This window comes from Hibiscus syriacus, unplaced genomic scaffold, assembly GCF_006381635.1.
Source record: "Hibiscus syriacus cultivar Baekdansim isolate YM2019G1 unplaced genomic scaffold, ASM638163v2 tig00111095_pilon, whole genome shotgun sequence".
NCBI lineage: Eukaryota > Viridiplantae > Streptophyta > Magnoliopsida > Malvales > Malvaceae > Hibiscus > Hibiscus syriacus.
The window spans coordinates 6,342,466-6,351,585 of NW_024062980.1; the positions used below are offsets into that span (position 1 = coordinate 6,342,466).

General features: G+C 30.2%; 1 long non-coding RNA gene across 1 annotated transcript; it reads left to right on the top strand.

Annotated features, from left to right (window-relative positions):
* Nucleotides 1-4,736: 4,736 nt before the first annotated feature.
* LOC120152737 lies at nt 4,737-5,348 on the top strand. Its single transcript, XR_005518717.1, has 3 exons — nt 4,737-4,801; nt 4,898-5,004; nt 5,302-5,348. It is a non-coding gene; the product is annotated as an uncharacterized LOC120152737 (long non-coding RNA).
* The last annotated feature ends 3,772 nt before the right edge of the window (nt 5,349-9,120 follow it).

Here is a 9,120-nt window from a genome sequence, read left to right on the forward strand (position 1 = left end):
AATTTCTTAGCCTGCACACAAGTGCCAATACAGAAATTCATAAATTTATTATGAACTTCTTAAGTTGCACACACAGTGCCAATACGAAAATTCATAAACTTATTATGAATTTCTTATGTTGCACACATAGTGCCAATACAGAAATTCATAAACTTATTATGAACTTCATAAGTTGCACACAAAGTACAAATATGAAAATTCATAAACTTATTATGAATTTCTTAGGTTGCACACATAGTTCCAATACAAAAATTCATAAACTTATTATGAATTTCTTAGGTTGCACACATAGTACCATTCAGTAAGTGCAATACATTAAGCAAAATGCATCTATAATTATCATAGCATATAAGTACATAATAAATGCACTCACCTGGTTTGCCTCGATATTATGCCCAGAATGTAAATCCAACTAATTGACGACTTTATCCTTGCATTTCTATTTGCTTGACTCAGGAGCTTGATTACGATCTACACAAGCATCCATAATCTCACATACAATACAAATATATGTATATTTTCTAACATTTATACATAATAATATTACTCAAAGTACTATTATTCTTGAATTCTAATAAAGTATATCCTAACTTAAAATTCCAAGATGAATAGTATCGGTACCCATCCTATGTATCAATAATCCCTTCAGTATCGATACCATTTTTGTATTCTGGAATCTATTTTTCAAAAATGGTATCGAAACCTTCCTCTTGGTATCGATACCTTCCTCTTGGCATCGATGCCCCCACTTCAGTACCGATACCACTTGCATAAGTATCGGAAATGTTCGTTGTGTGTTTATCCTTTTTCCTCAAATTTACCCTTATAATATCGGTATTGTTCTTCCAGTACCGATACCGTTACCCAGATTTTACATATTTTTCTTTGATTGCTATCACATTTTCACCTAAATCTCTTACTTTCATCCCCAACTATACCATTAAACTCATTATTACTTAATCTAACTAACTTAAATCCACAAATCCTCTTATAATATCTAAAATCTCCAAAGAACACTCAAAACTAAGAATCACACAAATTTTTCCAACTTGTTTTTAATAACTTTTAAAGCTCCCAATCTCTTATTCACTTCTTTGTTAAGTTAAAAAAATGCCTTAAATCTTCCATAACTAACCATATTCCATCAAATCATTTAAAAACCCATTTTATGAAATCTCAAATAAAACCTTCATCTCTTAGTTTTAATCTTTCTTAAACCTTCCTTAAGCCTCTATATTACTTAAGGTTTCAAAACCAACCCAAAAACGAAAGGAAAACCCAACATTGATGAATCCTTACTTTAGCTATTGAGGGCACGAGACGTGTAGAAGAAGAAGAAGAGAGAACTTTCAGATTTTTCCTCCTAATTCTCCTATTCACTTTTTTAAATAACCCCAATTAAATGAATATTAAATTCATTCCATCTAAAGGACCAAATTGCCCTCCATTCTTCCATTCTTACTAATAAGTCTCAAATATAATTTCCTAAATCATTCCTTATACTTTTTAATTTACTCAATTTAACCCACAAAAATTTAAATTCTTTCACTATAGTCACCTACCCGATATTTGGGGTATTACAGTTTTTAAACAGTCATTCTCGCCACACACGAATAAAACCATGGACAAAATATCTAAAGCAATCATATAGAAAGCCAACAGTGGTCGGAGCCATGTTGAATTTCAACATAAACATCATATTACAATACTTATATGCAAAAAAGGATTTCAAGACTACAAGAAATCAGTTCCTACAAAGAAGAAACCTTGATTAAAACGCATAAAGATACATCACATTGATCCTGGTAAATGTTTCACAAGTTTTCATTTCAACACATTTAATTATTCACTACAAGAAATTTCTACTATTGTGACAAATTTAATTTTGTTAAAATTATTTTTATCACTATTAGTAGCTTTTTGGTGACAAAATAAATAATCATCGCATTAAATTAAAAAAAAGATATACAATTATGACAAAAGTTAAAATCGTCATAATAATTTGTCACAATTAGCAAACATGTGTAACATATGGTGACAAAATAAATTTTATTATAATTTTTTATCACAAATGTTTCCCTCCATTTTTTTGCGCCAAATTAAAGACATACAATGTCAAATTTTGTAACTAAAAGTTTTAGTAACTATGACAGAAAAAATTGTCACAACAAATAATGAGATTTAGATTTTTTGCGACAAATTTTGTTTGTAATTATATATTTTAATTATAGTGACAAAATGTATAGTCACAAATAATTATCTCCAATTTTTTGTCCAAAAACATGTTTTGTAACTATAAACTATAATTATTGTTACAAAAAAAGTTGTCACAACAAATAATGAGATTCAGGTTTTTATTTAAAAAACAATTTTTGTCGTTTTATGTTTTAATTGTAGTGACAAAATATATTGTCACAAAGATTTCCCTCCATATTTTGTTTTGCGCCAAAAAAGTCATATAGTGACAAATTTTATAACTATAAGTGTTAATAATTATTACAAAAATATTGACACAAAAAATAATATTATTCACGTTTTTGTGACAAATTATATTTGTAGTTATAAATTTTAACAATAGTGATAGCATATATTGTCATAACTATTTTTTCTCCACTTTTTTTTCAAAAGTTATATTGACAATTTTTATAATTATAATTTATAGTTATTGATATAGAAAAATTATCACATCAAATAATAAAATTCAAGTTTTTTGTAATAAAATATTTTTGTACTTATATATTTTAATCATTATGAAAAATTATACTAACAAAACCATTTCTCCCTAGTTTTTAGTGTCAAAAATGTTATAGTAACAAAATATATTGTCATAAAGATTTTTCTCCACATTTTTTGTGCCAAAAAATCATATTGTAACAATTTTTGTAACTATAGTGTTTATAATTATTACAAAAAACATTGTCATAAAAAATAATGGTATTCATATTTTTATGATAAATTATACTTGTAGTTATAAATTTTAATTATAATTTATAGTTATTGTTATAGAAAAAATTATCACATTAGATAATAAAATTCAAGTTTTTTGTAATCAATTATTTTTGTAGTTATAAATTTTAATCATTATGAAAAATTATACTATCAGAAATATTTCTTCCTATTTTTTGGTACCAAAAATATTATATAATAAAAGTTTTATAGTTATTGTTATAGAAAAATTAAAACAACAAATAAAATTATTTTTTAATTAATAAATGATTCCTAAAGCTAGGGGGCTAATGGGTAATTATCCCACGAATTGGTGACTGAAACACAAAACACGCTATAGGTCTAAAGACCCTATCGCGATTTTCTCCAAAATAACAAAATAAAATCTATTCCTCCCTTAATTTTCAATCTGCCCGATACTCAACCCTAACATTTCATCTCCCTCTTCTCTTCACTCACAGTGACAGCCCCCTCACCTAGGGATGGCAAACGGGCGGATCGGGTGCGGATACCCCCTCCCCCATCCCCATACCCACCTAATATTTTTCAATCCACCACCCGCCCACAACCCATGATGGGTACAAATTTTCAAATCCACACCCGCCCACGCGGGTACATTCTTAAATCCATCCCCACACCCACTACCCACTAGCGACGTACCCGTCTAGACCCGCATGAAAGCAAACTTAAGTTATATATAAGCAACAAACATAAAAAAAATATTTCCATTAAGAAACATATCCATTAAGAAACATAATAAAATAATCCAAGGATTATCTGAGTTAAATTTTAATATAGATCTTAAAGTACATAAAACACCATAATAAAAGACATAATTAAAGTTTATAAACATAAATGACAAACACATAATATTTTTGTTATTTGGCACAACATTCTAAAATTTCAGGCAATACTTGTGACATCTGATACTCCAGTATTACAATCATCATTCTCTATTTCCTCTAATTGAGAGCGCTCCAATTTAAATTCACTACTACCTACATATATAATAGAAAGTGGGCGGGCGGATGCGGGGTGGGTAATGTCTCAAACCCATTACCCGCCCACTACCCGTGACGGGTATCACTTTCTAAATCCACACCCGCCCACTACCCGCTAAAATTATACCCATCCCCTCCCCAATTGGAGCGGGTGCGGTGTGGAATCCACAAAACTGTACCCGTTTGCCATCCCTACCCTCACCAATGAACAGAAGCCCTTGACTCTAGGCCACCGGATATGGATGGCCATTTCTACTCCGACCGAATAACTCACAAGATGTAAGGAACGCCAAGAAAACAACCCTTAATCATCAATAAGACCCACTATAATTCCTCTCCTCGACCGAGAACCAAGCGACGGAACGACCACTATACACGGTGGCTCTCCGACCCCAAATCAACACCCACTACCCTATCTCTGACGACCTCATTACCCCGACGAACACCACAGCAAGGTAACCTTACATCCCTAACTTACATTTATTTTTTTAGACATTATGGAATTTACATAAAAACAAAGAACGAAATTGTAAACTAGGAACGAAATAATAATTTAACAAGCATATCGAACACCAAAAAAAAATTAGAATACCTTGTTGATGGTTGTTGCTTTCACGCGAATTCTTTCATGGAGCTCAATCTCTCGCGTCCTTTGCTTCGAGCTTGTGAAACATTGGGTTACACCAAGCCTTCCCCTATTCAGGTCTTTATTTTACTTGATTCCATAATTCTCGCTTCATTAATTGAGTTTTCATCATTGAGTTTTTGGGTAATTTGTTCTATAGGTTGCATTTATACCCTTAGCCTTGATTGGACGCGATATATGTGGGAGTGCAGTTACTGGTTCTGGGAAGGTATATTTCTTTTGATCTTCATCTCTTTCTGTGCCATTTATTTGCAATTGAAGATTTGATTTTTATTGAAAAGCTTTTAATTATCCCATAATGCAGACTGCTGCGTATGCCTTACCTACACTAGAAAGACTGTTATTCTGTCCTAAAAGGGTTTCAGCTATACAAGTGCTAATCCTTACTCCTGCTAGAGAGTTGGCCGTTCAGTAAGTACTATAAAATCTTTTGAAGATTTTCAGCTCTCTATCACAGATTTATTCAGGATTTTGCTTTCTTTGTTCTGGCATAGTGTAAGTAAACTAATATATATATTTTGTAATGGAATTATGTTATCATAAACGAGTGAACTGGTGTTTGCATTTTACTAGTTTATTGGAAATATTTCTAAGTCTGTTTGTTCGATCTTTTTATGCTTCAGTTTGTTGAAAACTAAAAATATGGTTCATGTGTATTTTTGGAGATTCGTTGAGGTTTAAACCTTATTCTACATTCATTTGTTGCAGGGTTCACAGTATGATAGAGAAACTTGCTCAGTATACTGATTTGCACTCATTTTATATACAGACAAAAAGTTATATGTCCGATCCTTTCAGCACTCTTTTTTTAATTGTTTCTTTAACTCAGTTGAAACTTCCTCCACTATTGTAAAAACACTATAATCATTGATCACCCTTTCCATTTTCTTAAATATTTGATTGTTTTATAAAAAAAAACTTGTTTATTTTAGGAAGCTGATGTCAACTGTTTGTTTAATTATTTGCATTCATATGCTTACATTTTCTTCTTTTATCTCATGTCATCTCTATAGGCACAAGAGACAACTTTGAGATTGATGCCTGACATTGTTGTGGCTACTCCTGGACGCATGATAGATCATTTACGGAAAACAATAAAAAAATTGTGACAAGTAATACCTTCACAAGAACAAATTGTAACAAAATGATTTAGCCACAATAACACATTAAATTTAAACAAAGTAAAAACTTATGTCAAATTTATTTCGTCACAATATTTTGTCAAAATAAAAAGTTGTGACAAATTTATTTAATAAAAATAACAATTTATAATAAATATTAAATTCTTATTATAAAAAATTGTGATAATATTCTTTCATAATAACAAATTGTAACAAATTATTTAGTCATAGTAAAATGTTATAAAAAATATTTAGTGACGAAATAAAAGTGGCGAGAAAATAAATTTTGTTGTAATATGTCTTTTTTTAATGAAAACTTTTTTTGTTTGATGTTATAATTTAAGTTAATTGTGATGAAATTTACTTTTTGCGATAAAATAATTATTTTATTTTAACAAATATTTTGTCTCTGTAACTTACATTTAATGATGAAATAACAACTGTGACAATAATTTTTGTTGCCTTATGTATTTTCGTCACAAAAACCCTTTATATTTGATGTTTAAATATAAGTTAGTTATGATAAAATGTACTTCTCGTGATAAAATAGTTAATTGATTGTGACAAATATTTTATTGTGATAAGTTAATTATAGTAACGAAATCTCATTGTTACAATAAATACTATACAATGGTAACGAACACAATTTTGTCACAATATACTTTACATGACAAGGTTGTTCTAACAAACATGGTAACAAATAAAGTTGGTTAGAATAAATATATTGTGACAAATTTAGTACTTTTAGTGATAAATAATTTTGTTGAAACAATCGAAATTTCTTGTAATGATTTTTCTCATGGATTTTCAAATTCGATGACAAATCATTTTGAGGAGAGGGGGAATAATACATGCACCAGAGTCCATAATGATAATACATGCTTCTTTGGACTAATGTTTCAACTCGAACCTATTAGAAGAATAAAGTCTAGAAGATTCAAAGCATATCTAATCGGTAAACATAATGAGAATGAATCATTAAACGATTCTAATGTTGCTCTCTTTAATGTTTCATATTTGAGGTTGAATCTTTTTGAAGAAAGGGAGGATGATACATGCATCACAACTATCACATCAAAGGAAGACGTAATAACTCTTCCAAATGACCCTCCTCCAAGCTTTGGAAAAGAAGATCAGAATAGCAGCAGACTTGAGACGACTTTTTGAATGGGATCCTGATCTTATTTGGTTAACATGTCTTATGGAGATACGATCTTTTGTATCTTATCTTTCCATTGATTCTTTAATTATATCAATCCAATATCAGGAACTCAATTTATGACCATTTTAGTGAAGACATTGCATGCAAAACATCCTATATGGTATTAATACGTGATTTTGTAAATATTACGAATTTTTAATATTTTTATTGATTATTTGTAATATAATTTAATATATAATGATGCATTAACCTTAAGGATTATATTTATTATTTTATTATGATTTAAGGTTGGGTTAAAGCATTATTCTTAGTTTATTATTATTTTAATAGGAATTAGAGTTAAAACATATTTAGTTTGTTATCATTTTATTCATTAGTTATTTAGGACCTTTAGAACTCATCATCTATATAAAGGAGGCTTCATTTAACTTTGTAAAACAAATTTCTTTGATTAATAATACAACGAGAGTTCATTTTTGCAAGTGCTGATTGCCTTGTGCATTCGAAACTTATTCTCCTGGAGTTCTTTCGAGTTTTTGTGAGAGAAATTAATCTTCACACTCCAATTCGCCTTTTTATCACGACTAGGAGGGCATGTTAGAGTCATATTATTGAGTTTTTTCCTTTTTATTGCGATTAGAAGAGTTTGATAAGACACTTATCTATCTATTTTCCACAAATCCATCCACACCGTCATCATCTTTACTGTTCACCTTCATATGATTTCTTGGTTATCATACTTTATTTTCAATTTCTTTATATGTCGTTTATCTTGTTCTAATCTTGTTTCTTACCTTGTTTCCAACACTTAAAAGAAACTCCAAAAGACCCTAACTGCTTCCGCCACCTTCCCCTATTAATTCCCTTTGTTCTTCATCTAGTCTAAAGCTTTCTAGGTTTGATTCTTCAACAAGATCAACGTCCATTAATCTGCCACCGCTTCCCTATCACTTTGTCTCATATCCAAGTAAATTATACAAGCTAAGTTCACAATAACTACATGAATAAAGCCATCAATCAGTTGAAGAAACATAAGTAGGATTAAGTAAAATTTTTTTACTTTCAATCATGCATCAATCAAAATTCAACCTAACTCAATTCCTTACCAAGGTTCACTCAATTCACTCAATGTGTTTCGGGTGCAATTACGCCCAAGTCGAAACTAAACAAAATTTTTCATAGGCTTGTAGCATAATCAAATCTAAACTTCTTAACATAAACAAAATGCAAATATCATTGGGCCTTTGAAAAAGGTGTAATAGGGCTTAGTTGGAGGTAGGAAAAAGGCTAAAAATGAGGTTGATAATCGAGACAAAGAATGCTTCAAATAATTCAACCAATTCCACGAGCAAAGCAAAATAAATGAAACATAAACAAGATAGATAAAACGACCAAATATTCACATCAAAGACATAAAATAACATTTTTTTCATTTTTTGTTTCTATTTTTTTTTTATTTTTTTATTCTTCTTTTTTTCGCATGCTATTATTTTTTTCTTTTCTTTTTTTCCTCGTAGAACAAGGTCACACATGTTTCATTTATTTGTATCAACAAGGGTGAAAGAGAGTGAAAAACAAAAAGGCTCGGATTTTAGATGGAGGTGAAAACAAAGAAACGGATATAGGCTCAAAACAGTTTCACTAATGGAGAAGAAATGGGTAGGCTTTTTCTTAGGTAAGAATGCATAAAAATTAAGAAGCATCTCATCAAGGCTTAAAATCTCACCAAAGTGTGTTCATGCATCAAGATAGGCAAAATTTCAATCGATAAAATCAAGGAAAGTCACAATGGAGTCTATTAAATCACTACTCATGTAATTCAACTATCATGAATATCCGTACTCAAAATAATCACATGAACTTAAGCAAACACAACATACTAAAGATAATAGACGGAAGCGAAGAATTTCAGTCAAATAAAACCAATGCAAACAACCGAACAACATCACAAGACAAGGTAAAATTCTCATGAAATATTTACCTCTCACTTAAATCATATTATTCGAATACGAAAACAAAATTGAAAGTGCAAGAGAAAGGGTAAAGAAAACACCCCATGTTCATTGGCAAATTGTTCCTGTGATGAGTGTTTGGTCATACCACTGTTGTAAAGCAGGATGTTTGGCTAACCTACTGATGTTAAAGTTTCCTACAAAACCAAATTGGGTAGTAAATTAGTATTGGCATAATAAATTGTGTTTCACTATTTACCTCATCAAAAGAATAATTTTCAGCAGTGGGTAT